Source organism: Oryctolagus cuniculus, chromosome 4 (assembly GCF_051225735.1).
Source record: "Oryctolagus cuniculus isolate XC-2025 breed Fujian yellow rabbit chromosome 4, ASM5122573v1, whole genome shotgun sequence".
Classification (NCBI taxonomy): domain Eukaryota; kingdom Metazoa; phylum Chordata; class Mammalia; order Lagomorpha; family Leporidae; genus Oryctolagus; species Oryctolagus cuniculus.
The window spans coordinates 131,386,407-131,408,261 of record NC_142870.1 but is presented as its reverse complement, the minus strand read 5'-3'; the positions used below and the strand labels follow the sequence as shown (position 1 = coordinate 131,408,261).

Genomic DNA, 21,855 nt, shown 5'->3' with positions numbered 1-21,855 from the left:
CTGTGCAATGCTGCAGAGGCCTTGGCTTGAGGGAGATGGGGGGCTTCTTCATTTAGGCTATGAATTAGGATCTTAAGATAAAATGAAAGCAGGACCCACAGCTCTATTCTTTTTTTTTTTTTTTTTTTTTTTTTTTTTTTTTTTTGACAGGCAGAGTTAGACAGTGAGAGAGAGAGACAGAGAGAAAGGTCTTCCTTCCATTGGTTCACCCTCCCAAATGGCTGCTATGGCCGGCACTGCGCCGATCAGAAGCCAGGAGCCAGGTACTTATCCTGGTCTCCCATACGAGTGCAGGGCTCAAGCACTTGGGCCATCCTCCACTGCCTTCTCGGGCCACAGCAGAGAGCTGGACTGGAAGAGGAGCAACCGGGACAGAACTGGCGCCCCAACCGGGACTAGAACCCTGGGGTGCCGGTGCCGCAAGCGGAGGATTAGCCAAGTGAGCTACGGCGCCGGCCCACAGCCCTGTTCTTGTTCTGTGTTCAGCTCCTAATGACCGACCGGCCTCAGTTCCACCACCTGTGAATGTGGAGCACCCTGTAAATGCTGACAAGCTTGTTGGGATATGGTCAAACATTGCTTTCTGACTGTTTTAAAGGCCAGTGTAACAGTCTTCCGTGGGTCTTACATCCTGGCTTTTATCAGAGAAGCAATGTGGGATGCCAGAAGATGACCAAACAGCTGTTCACTTCAGGCTCAAGGATAGTCTGGGGGAGAAGGCTCGGGAATGGGTCACTGGCCTTGTGGGCTGTTGCCAGTCATGGCTCTGCTCAAAGGCCTTAGGCCATCACAAGGCAGACTGTCAGAGACACTTTATGATCACCCCGGTGAGCAGGCAACGTCCTGCACAGGCTCCCTGCCTTCTACTCACCTCCACCCACCCCGCTCTGCAGTCCTTTATGCAATGGTACCTCCAGCCCTATCTGCTAGCCCTTCTCCCGAGGGCATTCTGCCGAGCGTCTCCTCCCCAGCTCGGAGTTCTATTGCAAGAGCCTGCCTCTACACCTGCAGCTTCAGAAAGTGGTGTCCATGACATCTGTGTTTATCCGGATACCCCTTTGGGAAAACCCTGCATTGATGTCCATGCATAGTAACACAGGTATGTGAAGAGGATGCCCAAGGACTCCATGGTCAGGAAGCAAATAGGTCCCTCGAAAGTCTAGAACATCTTTTGTGCCAAGTAGAAGGCCCCTAGGGAGCAGATCATGACCCAGCCTTGCGCTCTATGGACTTCTCAGCACCCAAGAGCAGAGGGCAAGTGAAGCGATAGGACACTGGGTTTTCAGGGGTGGGCCTTTGGCCTCATAGTTAAGACACCAGTTGAGATGCTTACATACCAACCAGGGTTCCTGGATTCTACACCTGCCTCTGGCTCCCAACTACGGCTTCCTGCTAATGCAGACCCTGGGAGGCCATGGTGATGGCTCAAGTAGTTGGGTTTCTGCCACCCACATGGGAGACATGGATTGAGTTCTGAGCTCCATTTTAGCTCCTTGCAGCCTTTGCCATTGCAGATATTTGGAAAATGGACGTTAAGCAGATGGGAGCTCTCTGTCAGTTGATCTGTTTCTCCTTCCCTGTTTCTCAAATTAAAAAAAAAATGGATTTTTCCATATGTTAATGATAAGAGGAAAGAATATTATTTGATCATTATATTGGAAATGGAGGAGGTGAATGTTTTTCATTAGCAAAATGTGTTGCAGATTTAGGATGACAACATGAGACAGGAAGGCAGAGTATAAGATTTCAATGAAACTGCGTGACTTTGATGAGGAAAAGCCAAGAAAACACTTGGAAGGCAAGCAGGGTATGCTGATTGGGCCTGGAGGCTCATCTGAGAGGGGTGGGGGTCTGTCAGGCTCGAATAGACACGGGATGAGGGACTTCTGGCAGCTAGAAGCCTGGGGTGCCACGGGAGTATTTCAAAGTCGAGGGGCTGGCATGGGGCTCAGACAGGAAAGAACTCAGGTATGCTAACCCAGATTTCCAGTGCTTAGAGCTGGGGAAGATAGGGAGATTCTAAGGTTGTTACCCAGAGCACCTGCACCTTGTGAGACGAATCTGTCATGTGGCACACAGAGGCATGACAAAGAAAGCAAGCTGTTCCCAGGACTGGCTGAGCTGTTACCAAGGCTCAAAGGAAGCCCTGGCTATGAACATGTCAGGCTGAGCTCTGATGTGGCCAAGGAATGAAGTCTGGGTGCAGTAGTGCCAAGTCTAGGGTACCACTGTGCATCACACAGGCCTGGGTGATGGCCCAGGGGGACAAGAAGAGGTCACTAAATCCAGACACCCTCCAGAAAGAAAGTGAGTCCACATATGCCTCTAGAAGAGCTTGAACAGTAGAACAAATCTTTGCCATACGTTCAGGGGCTGATTCCCATCCTACCCTGGTTAGAGCTGACCTCTGATTAGGCTGCCTAGAGAGAAGTGTGAATGGCTGGTTTAATGAGGAGTCCCTTAATGTATTAGTGGAAATGGGGTTTATCTTGAGTAGAAGTAAGGCAGCTCACAGGAGGGGCCCAGAGGGGAGTGGTCTGAAACAGACTGGAATGACGTGTGTGTGCCAAGTGGTCATAAGAACTGAGCTTGTGGCCCATCGCCCTTAAAAGATCACTGACTCGGATATCATAATGCAGGGGAAAGTTTCATAAAAGAAGAGGAGGGGATTACACAGGTGTTCGCTGTGAAACTAAGTTCTCATCCAAGGGGGTAGGCAATCGAGGCAGTTGTCTGGGATCAGTGACCCATAATGGGTCCAGAAGAGACAGATAGGCAGGAGCCAGGGTATCTAGCCAGGGACACAAAAGAGGGGCTCCATCCTGAAGGTCGTGGCAAGGCAAAAGTCAGCCTGCAGAAGGTTACTCAGTATAATACTTATGACCAGACTGGTCCTATTTAGCAAGGAATCAGGTAAGGAAGGAATTGGGTCTATGAATGTGTGTGTGTGAGGCCCATAGCTGCGTGGTCATGAAGGGCCTGGTGCCAGGTGGGCTGCAGCCCACCTAAGGATGGAGCCTATGCTGTAGTAAGGTAGGAGTGAGGACTTTAGTGTTGTTATCTGAACAGCTGTATCAAATCCAGCTTGACACACAAGTTACCACTGGATTTCAGAAAATGAAGTTGATTTCAATACCTCTGTTGACAATATTATCATCACGATTATTTGTGCTGATGTGAATGAGTTATTTTCAAAGAATAAATTTTTTTTGATTTTTTTATAGAAAGCTTTTATTTAATAAATATAGATTTCATAATTACAACTTATGGATTATAGCAGTTCTTCCCCCCATACCCGCCCTCCCACTCCCTATACATCCCACCTCCTACTCCATTTCCCACCCCATTCTTCATTAAGATCCATTTTTTTAAACTTTTTTTATTTAGTAAATATAAATTTCCAAAGTACAGTTTATGGATTACAATGGCTTTCCGCCCTCCCATAACTTCCCTCCCACTTTCACCCCTCCCATCTCTCACTCCCTCTCCCATTCCATTCACATCAAGATTCATTTTCAATTATCTTTACATACAGAAGATTAATTCAGTATATATTAAGTACAGATTTCATCAGTTTGCACCCACACAGAAACACAAAGTGTAAAATACTGTTTCAGTACTAGTTATAGCATTACTTCACATTGGACAACACATTAAGGACAGATCCCACATAAGGAATAAGTACACAGTGACTCCTGTTGTTGACTTAACAATTTGACACTCTTGTTTATGGCATCAGTAATCTCCCTAGGCTCTTGTCATGAGTTGCCAAGGCTATGGAAGCCTTTTGAGTTCGCTGACTTCGATCTTATTCAGATAGGGTCTTAGTCAAAGTGGAAGTTCTCTCCTCCCTTCAGAGAAAGGTACCTCCTTCTTTGATGGCCCCGTTCTCTCCACTGGGATCTCACTCGTAGTGATCTTTCATTTAGGTCTTCTTTTTTTTTTTTTTTTCCCAGAGTGTCTTGGTTTTCCATGCCTAAAATACTCTCATGGGCTCTTCAGCCAGATCTGAATGCCTTAAGGGCTGATTCTGAGGCCAGAGTGCTGTTTAGGACATCTGCCATTCTATGAGTCTGCTGTGTATCCCACTTCCCAGGTTGGATCGTTCTCTCCCTTTTTGATTCTATCAGTTAGTATTAGCAGACACTAGTCTTGTTTGTGTGATCCCTTTGACTCTTAGACCTATCAGTGTGAACAATTATGAATTGAAATTGATCACTTGGACTAGTGAGATGGCATTGGTACATGCCACCTTGATGGGATTGTATTGGAATCCCCTGGCACGTTTCTAACTCCACCATTTGGGGCAAGTCTGATTGAGCATGTCCCAAATTGTACATCTCCTCCCTCTCTTATTCCCACTCTTATATTTAACAGGGATCACTTTTCAGTTAAAATTTAAACACCTAAGAGTAATTGTTTGTTAATTACAGAGTTCAACCAATAGTACTAGAACAAAAAAAATACTAAAATGGATAAAGTATTACATTGTACATCAATAGTCAGGACAAGAATTATTTTATTTATTTGAAAGGCAGAGTTACAGAGAGAGAGAGAGGGAGAGTGACCTTCCATATACACTGGTTCATTTCCCAAATGGTCACAACGGCCAGAGCTGGGTCGATCCAAAGCCAGGAGCCAGGAGCCAGGAGCTTCTTCCAGGTCTCCCACATGGGCGCAGGGGCCCAAGGAGTTGGACCATCTTTCACCGCTTTCCCAGGCAAATTAGCAGGAAGCTGGATTGGAAGTGGATCAGCTGGAACTTGAACCCACACCGATATGTGATGCTGACATTGCGGGTGGCGGCTTAACCCATTTCGCCAGAATCCACAGGTTCACTCCCCAAATGTCCACAATATCCACAGCTGGGGCTGAGCCAGGTGGAAGACAGGAGCTAGAAATTCAATCTAGGTCTCCATTGAAGGACTCAACTGCTTAAGCTATCATCGGCTGCCCCCCAGGGTGTGGATTGGAAGTGGAGTAGCCAGGACTTGAACCCAGGCACTCAGATACTGGATGCTGGCACTCCAAGCTGCATCTTGACTGCTATGGCAAACGCCCACCCTTTGTCATGGATTCTTGAGTGGAAGGGGCGAGGGTTAAGGGAGCAAAGTTGGTAGGAGGCATTATGATGTGCTAGGAGGGCCTTTACCTTCAGGAATCAGGCCTTTGAGAAGACAACTCCTTCTGGCCTTTCTAGTAAGGGTGGTTTGGACTTCCCTGAGAGCAGGCCTTGTGGCTGGGGCTTTCCTGTGGAAGCAGCAGCCCCACCAAAATCTGAATAGAGGGCCCTGCAAGGCCAGTGAACCCGGCGAGATGTCCTCACCTTGGCTTAGAGTACTCTCCGGGCTTCCCTCGCAGGCTGGGAGGCGGTCAGAATGTCCCGTGCTCACTTATCTATGAGCTTAGGGAGAACTCACAAAGTTCGCCCTTCCAGATTGTTCTTGAACTTCTGAGAAAGTAAGAAAGCCCCAAATACCACAAGCTGGCTGAGTGTGGGTGGTTCAGGGAGAAGGCACAGCAGTGTTCTTGGGAGAGGCCCCTCCTCCCCCTGCTGATCTTTCAGGGGAACGCGCTCCCGGGATGGGAAGTGAGTGTGTGCACTCAGTCTCCCCTGCACAGACGCAGAGCCAGGCCGTGAGGCTGCTCTTGGGAAGGGCTTGTTGAGTGGGGCTCCAGAAACACCCACTCATCCCGGTGAAAAGTCGCCTGCAAGGGAGAGGTGTGCAAGCAGGCAGTTCCTTTCAGTGGCCTGATGCCAGGGGCAGGGCAGCTCCCCAGTCCGGCCATCGGCCATCTCTCATCTGCTGGCTCTTATTGTCCCAATTGTTAAAGCGCAAGAGCTTGGTAGCGGCGTGAATGAAGTCATCTCTCAGTGTGAATGAGTCATCAATCCCTCTACTGGGAGCAAGTTAGGGTTTTTGGAGAGGGGAGAAAGCATGAACTCACTTATCAGAATGGCATAGGGAAGGAGACCAGGAGGAGGGAACTAAGAGCCACTCAAGTTAACTTAGCAGACCTGGGTAGCCTAGTGTGCCCCAAAGAAAGTGCTGAGAAAATGCCCTGTGAGAGACCGGGCCCCAGTGTGTCTCTTTGCCTTTCAAATAAATAAAAAGGGAAGGTGGGCTGGGGTCGTGGCCCAGCGGGTTAACCTGCTGCTTGTGATGCAGGTATGCCATATTGGAGAGCCCGATGGAGTCCCTGTTGTTCCAGTCCCTGCTAATGCACTTGGGAGGCAGTGGAAGATGGCCCAACTGCTTGGGCCCCTGCCACCCATGGGGGAGACCAGGATGGCTGTTGCAGACATTTGGGGAGTGAATCAGTGGATGGAAGAGCTCTCTCTGTCTCTCCCCTTCTCTCTCTCTTGCTCTGCCTTTCAAATCAACACATCAGTCTTTTCGAGTAAAGCGGAAGGTGAGGAGGTGGGCCTGTGACACCCTGGTTAAGTAGCTGTTTGGGATGCTGCATCCCATATTGGAGTGCCTGGGTTGGAGGCCTGGCTCCTCTGCTTTCAATCCAGTTTGTTGCAGTGTGCACCCTGGGACACAGCGGATGATGGCTCAAATGCTTGGGTCCCTGGCAGCCAGCCATGTGGGAGACCTGGATAGAGTTTCCTGGCTTCAGCCTTGCCCAGCCTTGGCTGTTGTGGCCATCTGGGGAAGTGAGACGGTGGACGTAAGATCACTGTCTCTCTGTTTCTATGCCCTTCGAAAAAACAAAACAAAGCAACATGTCTCCAAATTGCATATTCCCTTACCTCCTAAAAGAACTTCGAGAAGTTGAATACCCTTTACACATCTTTGAGTTAACATCTAAATAGTTCACCATAAAGATTATCTTTTATTAACACGAGTAGAAAATATCAAACATTTGGCAATATGATCACAACTGGTGCAAATATTTTGTAATATGGCTTAATGAAATAAGTTATTGAATAAAAAGCACCAAATCTTTAAGAAATATGTAAAAATTGCAGCTATGAATTCCTTGCATGTATCTGGTAGTTTCAGAAAACAGTGCAGCTACATGCATCACAAACCTGCACCACTCCCTGATCTGCATTCAGAGCATCTGGCACACCCCAAACAGCTCATGAATGCAAAGCTTCAGGCTTAACAAAAATCTCCACAGGACAGGCTTCCCCAGGAGCTGCTTGATTTTGGTAAGGAGCAGGCACTCTAGAGTGCCTGGACCCCAGTGACAGGACGCATGCGTGGGAAGACGTGGAGAGAGTGAGGGGCCAACCTCTCTCAGAGAGGAGAGAAGACCACTGTGTTAGGAAGGCAGTCATATTCTCAAGTGGATCCGTTTTATGAAAAAAATAAATATGGAATTAGGATCTGGAAACTGATTCCTTTTCAACTAGCCACATCCTTAGGGGTGTGTCGTGTACCCCTAACACACGCACAAGCCAATTCCTCTGTGTTTTTCCACAACAGTAGAACCCCAGGGTTAAATTCATTTGGGAGCTGCATGCCAGACTCCCTGACTGGCTTCTTTTTTTTTTTTTTTTAATTTTTTTTTTTATTTTTTGACAGGCAGAGTGGACAGTGAGAGAGAGAGACAGAGAGAAAGTTCTTCCCTTGCCGTTGGTTCACCCTCCAATGGCCGCCGCGGCCGGCGCACCACGCTGATCCGATGGCAGGGGCCAGGAGCCAGGTGCTTTTCCTGGTCTCCCATGGGGTGCAGGGCCCAATCACTTGCGCCATCCTCCACTGCACTCCCGGGCCACAGCAGAGAGCTGGCCTGGAAGAGGGGCAACCGGGACAGAATCCGGCGCCCCGACCGGGACTAGAACCCGGTGTGCCGGCACCGCTAGGCGGAGGATTAGCCTAGTGAGCCGTGGCGCCGGCTTCCCTGACTGGCTTCTTAACAGCTCTGTTAGGGCCTACGATAGTAAAGGAACATTCTCGTTCAACCTAGAGTTTGTCAAATGTACTTAATTTTGTTTAACACTTGGTAGTATTATTATAGAGCTTTCTGCAACAGTGTTATCATTAGCATTCTCTGGGTAACAAAATTGAGGTTAACTCACTTGCTCTAGGCCAGGGGTCTACAAACTCTTTCTGTAAAAGACCAGGTAGAAATTTTTGTTTTCCTTTAAGATTTATTTACTTACTTGAAAGGCAGGGTGACAGATAGGCAGAGGCAGAGACAGAGGCAGAGAGAGAGAGAGAGAGATCTTCCACCCGCTGGTTCACTCCCCAAATGGCCACAACAGCTGGAGCTGCATAATCTGAAGCCAGGAGCCTGGAGCTGTCTCCCACATGGGTGGGAGGACTTGGGCCATCTTCTACTGCTTTCCCAGGCCAAAGCAGAGAGCTGCATTGGAAGTAAAGCTACCAGGACTTGATCTGGCGCCCTTATGGGATGCCAGTGCTGCAGGTGGATGCTTGGCCCACTACGCCACAGCACTGGCCCCCATGGAGAAAATGTTCTAATCTTTAAGAGCTGTGTGGTCTCAGCTGGAACCACTGGACTCTACTACTGTAGCACAGAGCAGCCATAGACAATAATCAGTGAACGGGCAAGGCTATATTCCAATAAAACTTTATTTACAAAATCAAGTGGCAGGCTAGAGTTTGACAACCTCTGCTCTAGGTCACAAATCTTCAGGGCTTTGAACCTGTCTCCCAAGTCTCACAGCTTCACAATGTTGACTCTGTCTCATTAGAACCATGATGCAGTGTCCTAAAAGGCCCCAAATGGGGAGCTGGAATACAGGGGGAAACCTCACCTCCTTGAGTATTTTACCAAGAGCTCAGGTTTAACAAAAATTTCTAGAAGACCAAGAGCCCTAGGGGGTTTCTTGACTTGTCATTGAAGATCAGGCACTCAAGAATATTTGCATCTCTGTGAAAGGACCCACAGTAAGATGTGTACCCCTCCCAGCTTGGCTGTTCTGAAACCTCTTCCCCTGCATGGAAGTTTGCCTGCCATCAACTGCACTCATTGTTAATAAGCAATTAGTGTGGATCTCAAAGCCCAAAGAGGAAGCATCCCCCATAGGCCTCTGTTGCAAAGTACAAAGCGAAACACACAAGCGATCCTTCAGCACAAATCAACGCCCCAGCAGTTCTGAGCTCAACTGGGCCCACATGGGAGTTCTTTCTCTTGTTTAATAGATTTGTCCTCAAGTCAACAATTTCTCAATGGCGCTGGTGATTAGATTGGTGATTTCTATTTTAGTGCCTCCAAGAGTTCAGAAGGCTAAAAAATATTCATAAACTTTTGACTGATGCTGGGATAAAGACTTGAACCCACACTATTTTATAGGCCTGCCCTTGGAAGACTCAGTTAGGGAGTTCATTTCTGGACAGAATCAAATTTCTTGAGAGGTGAGGGCTCCTTGGAAGCAGAAGTGATCTGGGGGCAGCTGCAGCTGCAGGGTTCTGTGAGGCCTGCACTCCACGGTCGACCTCTGCAACAGGAAAGAACTGTGTGCCTTTTTCGAAGACTGCTGGGCAGGGATCGGATCATAAAAGCCTAGAAGTGCCATGCTGAGGAAATGAGATTGGAGACTGCAGAGAACTGTGAAAGAAGGGGAGTGACAAGCTCAGCTATGCATTAAGAAAGTCCCTTTAGGCAGCAGGATGAACAGGAGGAAGGGTAGGAGGTTTTCATAATAGAGAGGCGATGGGGGCCTGATTTTAGGCTGTTACTGTGGGGGCGGGGGCTGGAGCACAGAGGGTGAGTTCAGAGTCCAGGATAACTCATTGTTATTTAAATCATAGCTTGAAATAAATCCGTAGCAAAATTCTGAAATTGAACGAGGCTTTCCTTGGGGGGAGTGGGAAAAAGATTGCGAATCATGATTCAATGATGGATTAAGCTCAAAGCTGGGACAGCTCAGTGGCGGAAGCAATGGGAGGTGTGGTTGGGGGACTTTGTCCCCGTCCCGCCGCACCCTTGAATGTGACGCCTGCCTGAGATTTTCCCCAGATTATGCAGGGCGCCACGGAGGGTAGCTTCCAGCCTCCTCTATTTCCAGACATGTTGGCCACTGAACCTTTCCAGTGTAGACATCTCAGCGCTGCGTTATATAAGATGCCGCATGGCTTTGCAACAAGCATGGCGTTCTTCAAAAGAAAGACCAGTGATCCTGGCTTCTTGCTTAAATGGAAATGAACTAATCCTGCTTTATGGTCAGCATCACAGACATGGAATGGAGCCCACACAGGTGGGCTCCCTCTTGAAACAAAGAACAGAACGTGTCTTTAACAAGGTAGAGTGTCGACGGCAAAGAAAACCTCGTCGTTTAGTTGTGACAGGTTGTTTCCAAAATAGCAGCTGTGACAACCAGCATAAATATAGGCGTCTCTCGGTGCTTCGGCGCGTGTCCTGGCCGCCCTCTCAGAGCCCAGCGGGACCCAGAGGCTGTGCCACCCACGACCAAGGGGTCAAGGGCTTTTGGTAAGTGCTGAAAGTTCACCCATTGTTTCCAAGGCACACCAGGTCTTGGCAGGGAGCGGCAGGCAAGACTCACTTTGAATCTTCTCCCATTTCACTCTGGGCAGTTCGGAAGCTGCCAGTTGGCTGCAGCCCTGTGTCCCCACTGCAGCCACCTGACACCGCTTCGGGCTTTATTTGTGAACCCCTGGAACTCAGAGGCAAAATCAGATCCAAGCCGGTGTTATCACGGGCTCTGCAGAAGCAGTTGGCTCAGCGGTGTGAAATGTTGCTCCGGGATTGTCCTTTCTGCTCGCTACCTCCTCCCTGCCTGCAACTTCGACCCGCCTCACTGAACACCTCCTGGCAGTGAGACTCCACGGTGGGGGCGGGGTGGGGGGCTCTCAGATCCACCGGGCATGGTCTTTACCCCCAAGGACTTGACAGGGTAGCTGAGAGACAGGCATCCGCCCACGTCGGAAGCTCTAACCGCTGTCTCTTTGCTCTTCGTTTTTCTATGTTGTCTTGTCTCTCTTGGTGCCTGTGGTCTCTCACCTCTCCCCGTGTCTGTGTGAATAGAAGCGCTGAAGCAGAGGTATGGTGTCAGAAATGAAATAGGACTTCATGGAGGTCACAGAGGGCCTTCCGTCAGGTTTACAGAAAAGTGTAGACAAATACTGATCGCGTAGGATGGCTGGGCACCGGGGAATACAAAACCCACCTTACTGGGACGGAATGCCTTTCAGTGTGCTGGGTGAGATTTGTTTGACATCACATCAACGTTCGCTGTGGTTTCTTTATTTTGGGAATAGCTGGGCTGTGGGATCATAAAAGGAACCCCCAGAAAACTAGGTTAATGTAGGTAAGGGATGGAACAAATACCTTATTTCAATGGGAGCCAACACATGAGGGCCCAACAAACTACTCATCCTCAGCTTCTTGTCTCTCCTCTGTAAATAAAGGCGTGAACCAGCAGAAAAGACACCTGGGTGAGTGCAGGTAGGGACCGTCTTCGGCTTCTTCTTTATTTAAAGATTTATTTTATTTATTTGAAAGGCAGAGTTACACAGAGAGAGACAGAGAGAGGTCTTCCATCTGCTGGTTCACTCCCCAGATGGCCACGACAGCTGGAGCTTGGCCTATCTGAAACCAGGAGCCAGGAGCTTCTTTCATGTCTCCCACATGGGTGCTGGAGCCCATGTTGAGCCATCTTCCGCTGCTTTCCCAGGCCATAGCAGAGAGCTGGATCCGAAGTGGAGCAGCTGAGACTCGATCCGGTGTCCATATGGGATGCCGGTGCTGCAGGCAGAGGCTTTACCCACTATGCCACAGTGGCCACCCCCCTCCCCGTCCCCCCCCCCCCCCCGTCTTCTTCTGTTTTTCTGCATGCACAGCTCTCTCCGCATGGAAGGAACTAGATTTAAGGCCCTGATGGAACTTGGCCACAAAACATTCTGTGCGGATCTTTAGTCCTGCCAGGGAGAGCAAGCAGTTCCAAGGGGCTGAGCTGATGTTCTTGCTGCAGACTTCTGAGTTCTGTCTGTTCAAAGACCGTTCTGCTAATTAGCCACCACAGTTCGTTGGTTAGGGCCGCTGCGTTGTTAAGGAGGTAGGCGTTGTACAACTCTGTCTGTCTGGCTGTCGGGATCCTTGCTCTTAGTTTGCTAACACTGAGTTCCTCTCTGTCATCATCAGAGGCTCTGAGAGCCCTTCTGTGGTTGCAAGCAGCCCAAGTATTCGAACACGGATCCGTGTGTGGGATAGGGGTGAGAAAGCTGTTGGGAGAAAAGTTTGGGTTAGGGCCAAACTGCAGGCCTGAATGATGGGAGAATAGACTTTATCCTTAAACATGCTGGAGAGCAAATCAGAATGTCTGGACTCATTCGCATCAGTAATTTGGACGAGGTGGGCTCCTTGTCCCTTCCTCTGCCCTTGTGAGCTGCAGCACAGGGCTTTGGAGTAAGGCATGAGTGTCAGTCCTTGACCCCCCGCTGCCTACCTTGGGAGAGAGCCTTCATCCCCTTAAGCCTTTATTTCTTTTTTCCCCCCATAAACCTTTTATTTAAGGAATACAAACTTCATGCTTCTCATAAATACAATTTTAGGAACATAGTGATTCTTCCCACCGTAACAACACTCCCACCCTTCTTCCTCCTCCTTCTCTTATTCCCATTCTTATTTTTTACTAATATCTATTTTCAATTAACTTTATACACATATGATTAACTCTATACTAAGTAAAGAGTTCAACAAATTGCATTAAAATAAAACTGTCACTCAACAGTGGAGACAAGGGCTGTTCAACGTCATCACATCTCAAAGTGTCAATTTCACCTCTATAGATTACCTTTTAGGTGCTGTATTAGTTCTCACAGATCAGGGAGAACATGGTATTTGTCCTTTAGGGACTGGCTTATTTCACTAAGTATGATTTCCAGCTGCACTCATTTTGTTGCAAATGACCAGATTTTTTTTTTGTCGCTGTGTAGTATTCCATGCTGTCTATATCCCATAATATCTTTATCCATTCTTCAGTTGACGGGCATTTGAATTGATTCCACATCTTAGTTATTGTGAATTGAGCTGCAAAAAACATGGGGATGCAGATAACTCTTTCATATGCTGATTCATTTCCCTTGGGTGAATTCCCGGAATGGGATGGCTGGGTCATATGGTAGGGCTATATTCAGATTTCTCAGGTATTGCCATACTCTTCCACAGTGGCAGTGCCAGTTTGCACTCCTACCAACAGTGCATTAAAGTACTTTTTCCCCCACATCCTCACCAGCATTTGTTGTTTGTCGATTTCTGTATGAAAGCCATTCTAATGGGGGCGAGGTGAAACCTCATTGTGGTGTTGACTTGCATTTCCCTGACAGCTAGGGATCCTGAGCATTTTTTCATGTGTCTCTTGGCCATTCGGATTTCCTCTTTTGAAAAATGCCTGCTCACGTCCTTTGCCCATTTCTTCACTGGGTTGTTTGTTTTGTTGTCGTTGAGTTTCTTGGTCTCTTTATATTTTCTGGTTATTAATCCTTTACCAGTTGTATAGTTTGCAAATAGTTTCTCCCATTCTGTCGGTGCCTCTTCACTTGGTTTATGGAGCTCCTGGGTGGATTAACCTCAGGACAGGATTATGTGGACCTGGCCGATTGCCTAAACCAGGGTGGTGCTCAGTGGTTGATTTCCCTGGCTCTGGCTTTGCAACTTAACAGCCGCTAAGCTTTTAACAAGGCATGTACGTGCTCCTGGCCTCAGTTTCCCTCATCTGTAAATTGGGCAGGAGAAGACGAGAATAACACTTGCTCACTGTGGTGTTCGGAGGTGTATCTGGACACCCGTGGCCGTGGCTGTGGCGGCTGGTCACCATTGTGTCACCTGCCGGTGGCTCCGTGGTCAGCTTCATAGCCATCCTCCTCGTGGGATGAAAGAGTGCTGGGTTGCTGTCAGGGAGGTCATGGATGTGTCTTCCTGGATTGGGACCAGCCGGAAGGCATGTTCCTGGCAGGTGGACATCCTGAATTCAAATAGCAAATCTTTTCTTTCTTTCAGAAGGCCTCTCAGCTGTCACTTATTCCTCCCTCACTGCCACGGTCTTAATCCAGACTCTTATCCCAGATCCAAACAGCAGCAGTAACACTGATCCCTTTGCTTTCGGTCCACATATGAGGCTTTCCAAAACTCCAGGGACTTCTAGTTCTTTTGCTGCTCAAAGACTTGTGGCCCCGTAACTTCATGGACCAGCTGAAGATTTTCAGGCTGATACTGAAGGTCTTCCAGTCGGGCCCACAAGTCCCCTTACACACTCACCACTAGAGTCTCCTCGTAGCCTAATGTATTCTTAACTTCTGTAATGTACGCACTCCTTTCTACTCTTTAACATATTCAACAATGCCTTATGAATATCTTCCATGTCAATGAATACTGATATAAATACTAATTTTAATAATGATTTAAGAATAGACTAAAATGTATTTCACTTTGTATGAATATTTGCCTCATTTTTAGTTTTTAACTTCCCACCATTTGTTTACCAATTGTTTTCCTGAAGGAAATTCCTAAATGTGTGACATAATTTGTCTATTTGGATTTGGAAATGGTATTGACTTGAAGAGAACAAATTTGCAGGTGTTCACTGTAAAAACAAAATAGATTGCTAGACAATCAACAGATGAAAATAACAATTCCATTACTCAGAGATAAAGTATAAACTGGGTTTTATTTTTTTTTTTTAAATAAAAGCCAAAGCTTTAATCCCTAGAAGTCTCACAAAAACATATTACAAATGACAGCATGAAATTCAAAGTTCAACTTTACAAAGTACCTTTAACTGGCAGGACAGTGTTGTTTTTTGAAATCTCAAATTTCTCAGTAGAGGCTGTTACAAACAGCTGTGTGTTCCATATTGCAATCACAGAAAGAACTCGGTGGCCTAAGCAGAGGTAAACTTTCTTGAAATTTACCAGATTCTGTTCTGGCTAGACCACCTCTGCCCCAGGCAATACTAACTGGAGCTTTTCAAAAACCCCTGGTCTAGTTTAATGGTACCTGCTGGTTCGCACGACAGCAGCTTTTAAAGGCTGCTTGTTCATCTGTAGCTGCATACTGCACACCATCTATGAAAAAAAGTATATCATGGTCCCATTTTTGACAGTGTTGCTTCTGTAATATTAAAACATCATCCTTTTTTTTTAGCTGGGTAGGATTTGGAGGTTATCAGTCTGTACATGAGTAACGGTCACGGGGGCCGGTGCTGTGGCATAGTGGGTAAAGCTGCCGCCTGCTGTGCTGGCATCCCATATGGGCGCCGGTTAGAGACCTGGCAGCTCTACTTCTGATCCAGCTCTCTGCTATGGCCTGGGAAAGCAGTAGAAGATGGCCCAAATGCTTGGGCCCCTGTACCTACATGGGAGACCAGGAAGAAGCTCCAGGCTCCTGGCTTTGGATTGGCACAGCTCCGACAGTAGCGGCCAACTGGGGAGTGAACCAGAAGATGGAAGACCTCTCTCTCTCTCTGCTTCTCTTTTTCTCTCTGTGTAATTCTGACTTTCAAATAAAATAAATAAATATTTAAAAAATCCTGAAGGTCAAAGCACATCCTATCTTGCTTAAGGGAACATCGTGAAGTAGCAAATTTTGATATTACACTATAGCTAGGATTTGATGACATTCCATCGCCAAGTTGACAGAACACATATTGCAATATTCTGATAAATTTCCTTCTATTGTCCTATTTGCCCAAATAGTTGAAATTTTATCGGGATACTCTGATGTCTTCACATTCTGCACATTATTATGACTTTTCTGTCAGACCTTATCTAGCAGATGCTTCAACAAAACCAACATGAGTGCTGACGTGATACATTACAAATGTCAAGGAGAGAAGCCATGCTTTTGCTGCCCCATGTCTTGTCATCTGTATGTTTTTAAAAAGATGTGTTTTAGTTTCAGGGTCCTGGCTTGGAGAATGCGATGATGCCACAGTGCTGTGTCACCTTCCTGACACAGGAGTTCATCACGCTGGGATCCTGTGTTAAGAACCTCCCACTCACCCATCTCCAGATCATTCCATCTCTTCACAGAGTCTCCACTACTTACACTGAGCCTGGCGAGCGCCCCAAATTCAGGGAGCCCCCTCTTCCTCTTTAGATTTCCTTTGCATAGCACACTGCCACCTGTATTGTACAGTTGCAGTTCAATGTAGAAGACTTGAATCAAACTATCCATTGGAAGAGTAAAACAGGATGAAGAGAAAAACAGAGCCACATCTTAACTTTGTTGGGCCCTAGGTATTTTTGTCTTCATGGGGTCTTTCCTGTATTTGAAATCTTTTTCATCATAGTTTCCAAGCCCTGGGTGCTGGGGAAACAGCAGTGAGCCAGGCAGGTCCCTCCCCTCCGGGTGCTTCATCCTTTGAGTCCAAAGCCCGTGCCCTGACTCTCAGGCTGCCAGCTGTGCATTCAGGATTCCTGGGCTCCATGGGCTGAGAAGTTTTGTGTCATACGGATGGACAGGCAAATCCCTGGGCGGATTTCATCCATCTCTGCCTCACGTTTGTTGTTAGAAATGAAGACAAGCTCATAGTTTAAAAAATAAGATGAGAGAAGAAGTAGAACTGACCTGTATTTTCAACATCCAAAATTACTGCTGCTATGTTAATGTATGTCTCCCCTGCCTTAAAAGTAAAAGGTATTTGTAATTCTTAAAAACATTTAATCATGGGGCTGGCGCTGTGGTGTAGCGGATAAAGCTGCCTCCTGCAGCGCTGGCATCCCCCATGGGCACCGGTTCGAGTCCCAGCTGCTCTATTTCCAATCTAGTTCTCTGAATGGCCTGGGAGAGCAGTAGAAGATGGCCCAAGTCCATGGGCCCCTGCACCCACGTGGGAGACCTGGAAGAAGCTCCTGGCTCCTGGCTTCGGATCGGTGCAGCTCCGGCCGTTGTGGCCAACTAGGGAGTGAACCAGAGGATGGAAGACCCCTCTCTCTCTCTCTCTCTCTCTCTCTCTGCCTCTCCTCTCTCTGTGTGACTCTGATTTTCAAATAAATAAATAAATCTTTAAAAAAAGAGTTTAATTATTCATTTATTCATTTTAAAAGCTGGGGGGGGGCAGGGCAGAGAGTTTCATTTCACTGGTTCCTTCCTCAAACACTCACAATAGCTGAAGCTGGGCCAGGCTAAAGCCAGGAGCCCAGGGCTCAATCAGGGCTCAAGGTTTCACATTAGTAGGAAGCTGGAATTGGGAGCAGAGCCAGGACTCGAACCCAGGTATGCCAATACAGGATACAAGTATCCCAAGTGGCATCTTACCCACTAGGCCAAATGCCTGCCCCAGCAGGTTTTTTTTTTTAAGAAGTAAAGTTTGTTAGGTATACTCATTTATACATTTTTATGTATTGTATCCAACAGTAAATTGTGCCTGTCTTCTGCATGCTATTGCTACTTATCTCTTTGGACCCAAAGGATTTTCCTTTTAGGATCTCTCTCCTTTTCTCCATTCTCTTTCCTCTGCCTCAGCAAAGGCTTACATTCTTCTTGCTCCCATCATTGCTACCCTGATCTCCCCATTTTGCCTGACTCCCTGATGCTGCCATAGGAAGCTGCCTAAGACCCCCCACCCTGCCATGGCTCCCAGTTGCCTTTAAATAAAGCCCCTACCCCTCAGCCTGGCTGTCAGGTCTCTTCTCACCTGGATCCTGTCTGCCCCCATCTTCACCTCATATTCCTTTCTTTTTCTCTCTCTGGCTTACTGGGTCTCTAGTGGATTAATGGCACTTCATTCATTAGCCAACCAACAGTAATTGAGCATCTGTATGTCCCCAGCTCCAGGCAACGTACCAGTCACTGTGCCACCTGTGAGTTGGACTAGAATAGAGAAAAGCAGAGAGAACTATGGCCGTATGGGATGTGGCAGGAAGAGGGGCTGGTTCCTGAAGCAGGAGGTGAGCCCAGAGACTTCCCGCAAGAGGCTGCTCCAGCGGTTGTGTGGGATGCCAAGGGACCCCGAGGGAGGAGTTGATGAGGCAGTGCTGGGCAGCTGAGTGCAGCCTGGCTGGGCCCTGAGGTCCCGGCCCAGGAGTTGGCATTTATCCCCAAGGCTTTGAGGGCATAGCGGCAGGTTGTCAGCAGGGGTGCAGTGGAGGTGACGGGAAGTGGACAGGTTGGAGAGGACGAGGACCACCCAGAGCTTGGTGTCCAGGCGGACGTCAGGCGAAGGAGGAGGAGGGTGCAGGATGGAGCCTTGCTTCTGCGACAAACCGCAGTGCTTTCCTCGGACGGAGCCCCTGCCTGGCTGCTTGTGCTTCTCAGCGCACCGTTACCTCTGCGTCACCCAGGGACCCTCAGTTCGGGCACTGTGTGTCCCTGGAAATCTCTCCCCACCAAGACCCAGCAGGAGGGGCCGGCACTGTAGCGCCACCTGCAGCGCCGGCATCCCAAGTGGGTGGTTCTAGTGCCAGCTACTATGCTTCTGATCCAGCTCTCGCCTGTGGCCTGGGAAAACAGTGGAAGATGGCCCATGCCCTTGGGCCCCTGCACCGATGTGGGAGACCCGGAAGAGGCTCCTGGCTCCTGGCTTAAGATTGGCTCAGCTCGGGCTGTTGCAGCCAACTGGGGAGTGAACCAGCAGATGGAAGACTTTTTCTCCTCTCTCCCTTTCCCTGTTTGTAACTCTGCCTCTCAAATAAATAAATAATCTTAAAAAAAAAAAAGAAGACCTGGCAAGTAAAGGCAGCAGTACAGAGCACACAGCACAACCTCTCCGTTGTGTTTTATGGCACGACACTCCTGCCATGGGGCATGAACAAGCTGAGTGGCACAGCCTGGCAGTCTCTCCTGGCCTCCCTGGCTTCTCCTTTTTTATAGCCATCCGTGGTCGCCTCCTTTTCCAACCCATCCTATACCGAGGAAGTTAAGCAAATTGTTCTGGTAGTAATTTTCACCACATCATATTAGTCTCTAGTTCCACGTGCAAACTTTTTTGACAAGTGGCTCCCACACCATGCCTGTGTGATTGGTTCTCAATCATGCATCTGTGACCTCTCTGGCTTATTATTGAAAGCAAGGCTTTAGCTGGTGCCGCAGCTCACTAGGCTAATCCTCCGCCTGCAGCGCCGGTACCCCGGTTGGGGCGCCAGATTCTGTCCCAGTTGCTCCTCTTCCAGTCCAGCTCCTGCACCCGCATGGGAGACCAGGAGGAAGCACCTGGCTCCTGGCTTCGGATCGGCACAGCACCAGCTGTGGCGGCCATTTGAACCAACGGAAGGAAGACCTTTCTCTCTCTCTCTCTCTCACTGTCTAACTCTGCCTGTCAAAAAAAAAAAAAAAAAAAAAAAGCGAGGCTTCTTTATTCACGGTGTTGTGACTTCTCACCACTTCCCATACCTAGCAGGCTCTCGGGGCGAGTTTCTGATGAATACTCTGCTTAAGTATGCCTAGTCCATACGTGTCACCATAGTAACTCCACACCTTGCCTTTTAAAGTAGGTGGCAGGGGTATGTAATGACCTGGATTCCTTCCTGTTCTGCCGCTAATCCTGTGGATGGCTGGTTTTGTTCCTACCCCCTCAAAGCCCAGGGAGCTCTGCACTCCATGAAAATGCCAGAAGCGCTGCCAGCTTCGCTACCTGACTCCTCTCTGCCTCCAAACACAATGCAAAACAAGCTCCAGTTTCCAGGCTGCAGCAGAAATAGAGATTGTTCTTCAGCTTCAGAAATGTCCTTGGCACAGAGCGCACACACCGACTTGCTACAGGAATCCTCTCTTTCGACCTTACAGGGCCATGGTTGAGATCTTGGGAGCCCTCTTCAGGCAGCCTGTCCTGGAGTGAATCCTCATCTGTCCTGATTGCCCTGTGGGAGGGAGGTAGAGATGCCCTAGCCAGCACCCAAAAACTGGAGCCAACCCCATGGGAATTCATGAATGGCTTCTCTGAGCTCCTGCCCCCAGGCAGCGCTGCCCTGTCGCACAGGCACAGGGGAATGGTGCTCCCATGGGTGTGGCTTGGAGGGGCGGGGCTTGCTGAGCATCATCTGGGTTCTGATGAAGACAGTGCTGGGCTCCTTGCACGGTGATACTTGCTCCTCTGCACCCTGTTGGTGTCCCAGGGGACAGGCCTGTGACCTGCATCCACTTCCCCCTGGATGGTGGCAATGCCTCTCAGAAGGCTGGAAGTGCAGGAAGGAGCTCAGAGGCCTGCGAACCCGCCTCCCTGCAAGATTGCCATAAGTTTGGCCCTGGAGACCACGGCTCCCGTTGGGTGGTCCCCCCCAGCAGGCCAGCAAACTCTCTGATGGCCGAAGGGCATTGTTGCTTTTGCCTTTCTCTTGTGGCCCCTGTACTCGACTCTTTCTAGCTGTGACCCAGTCTGAGTGTGCCGTCATTCCTTGTTGAATCCTGACCAATACAGCGCGGTAAGGCAAAGTCCTGGTCTCACTGGAGCTTACACCAGCATGGAGGAGAGACATATAACAAGATGGCAGATACAATACATATAACTTCAGATAGTGACAAGGGCTAAAAAAAAATGTGAACCGAGTAATGGGAGGGAGAGGGTCTAGGGGAGGAGAGCTGCTATGGGAATCCAGGAAAGGCTGCACTGAGGAAGTGACTCTGCCCCACCACCACGGCACAGCCGCACTGACACACAGGGAGGAATAATCCAGTCTCGTGAGGGCAGATGTAGACGGCCCCACACGGGGAAAGGTGGAACAGAATGGAGTGCAGTGGACCAGGAGAGAGCAGTAGGAGACGAGGCCAGGAGGAAGGGTGTCAAGGAGCTTGAATTTTTTTTTAAGCATTTTAGTTACTTTAGTTACAAAAACAAAAAACAAAAACCAGCCTTTTCCAAAGGCGACAAAGTGCACTGAAGGCCAGAAGGAATCTGGGTGTCAGCTTCTTACCCTCTGCTCCCAGACTGGAAGTGAACAAACGGCTCTCACTGGAACTCCAGGGGCCCCTGTGCAGCAGAGGGTTCCGTGGGTGGGCGGGGCGCAGAGCTGGGAGCCCAGTCTTGGTCGTGGCTTGGTTTGAGTGGGCTCCCAGGCCATTTCCGCGTACCGGTTGGTTGACATGCTTCACACTCACTCTAGGGGGGCATTCAATTAGGGAATGACACGGAGCCATGAGAATGGCTTTTTCAGTTGGATTCTGAACCACAATCAGGAATGAGTCTTTATCTGGTACAACCGTAATTTCTTTTTCCTTGCAGCAAATTCAAAGGGAGGTGAGGTCATTCTGGGGACCAATTTCACACAGGGTGCTCTGTGCCTTCAAGATGAGGTTGCGCACCAGGCTGGCATCCTGCGTGGTGATGGCATTGTCAAGATGCTCTCGATGGGCATGCCTTCTGGGTCATCATAACCACCCCTTGCACCCCCTTCCAGCTCTGAATTTGCGTTAGTGTCGCCTCCACCTTTGCTTGCACAGAGCTGTGAAAAGCAGGAAAGACAAGACACGTAACGTGCTCAGCAGTGCCTGCCACACAGCCAGCTTCCAGGGGGCACTATCACTGGGGCCCAGGAGTTTGAATTTTATCTTAAAGGCACAGATAAGGCATTGGAGAATTTGGGACCGGAAAGTTGTAATGGTCACTGTCTTATCTGAAATCAGATGACACAATCAATAATTAACTGGTGAAAATGTAATGAAAGGACAATTTCCATGGGTGTGGCTGGGATTAGGATACCAACAGAGAGTGGTGAGCATCCGGGAATCACACAAAAGAGTGAAGCTATTAGCGCCTCTAGACCTGTAGGGTACTAGGTGAGGGGGCCATTTGTGGCCTCTGGGAAGAGGAAGAGCCATGAAAGGGAGGACAGACAGGAGCTGGTGCGAGATGGTGACTTCCAGGGTCCCACGCACCAGACTTGGGAGGATGGAGTTGGAGTTGGACTACAGAATGCCCAGAGCCTATTGGGGTGAGAGTCCAGGTGAGGGAGCACGGCTTACGAGGCCTGGACATCAGGG

The 21,855-nt window shown here is 48.7% G+C and overlaps 1 long non-coding RNA gene across 1 annotated transcript; it reads left to right on the top strand.

The window, feature by feature from the left end:
• Window positions 1-10,295: 10,295 nt before the first annotated feature.
• On the top strand, window positions 10,296-16,956 carry LOC149127115 (uncharacterized). The gene is made up of 3 exons (XR_016233251.1): window positions 10,296-10,413; window positions 15,835-16,178; window positions 16,710-16,956. It is a non-coding gene; the product is annotated as an uncharacterized LOC149127115 (long non-coding RNA).
• Window positions 16,957-21,855: the final 4,899 nt, after the last annotated feature.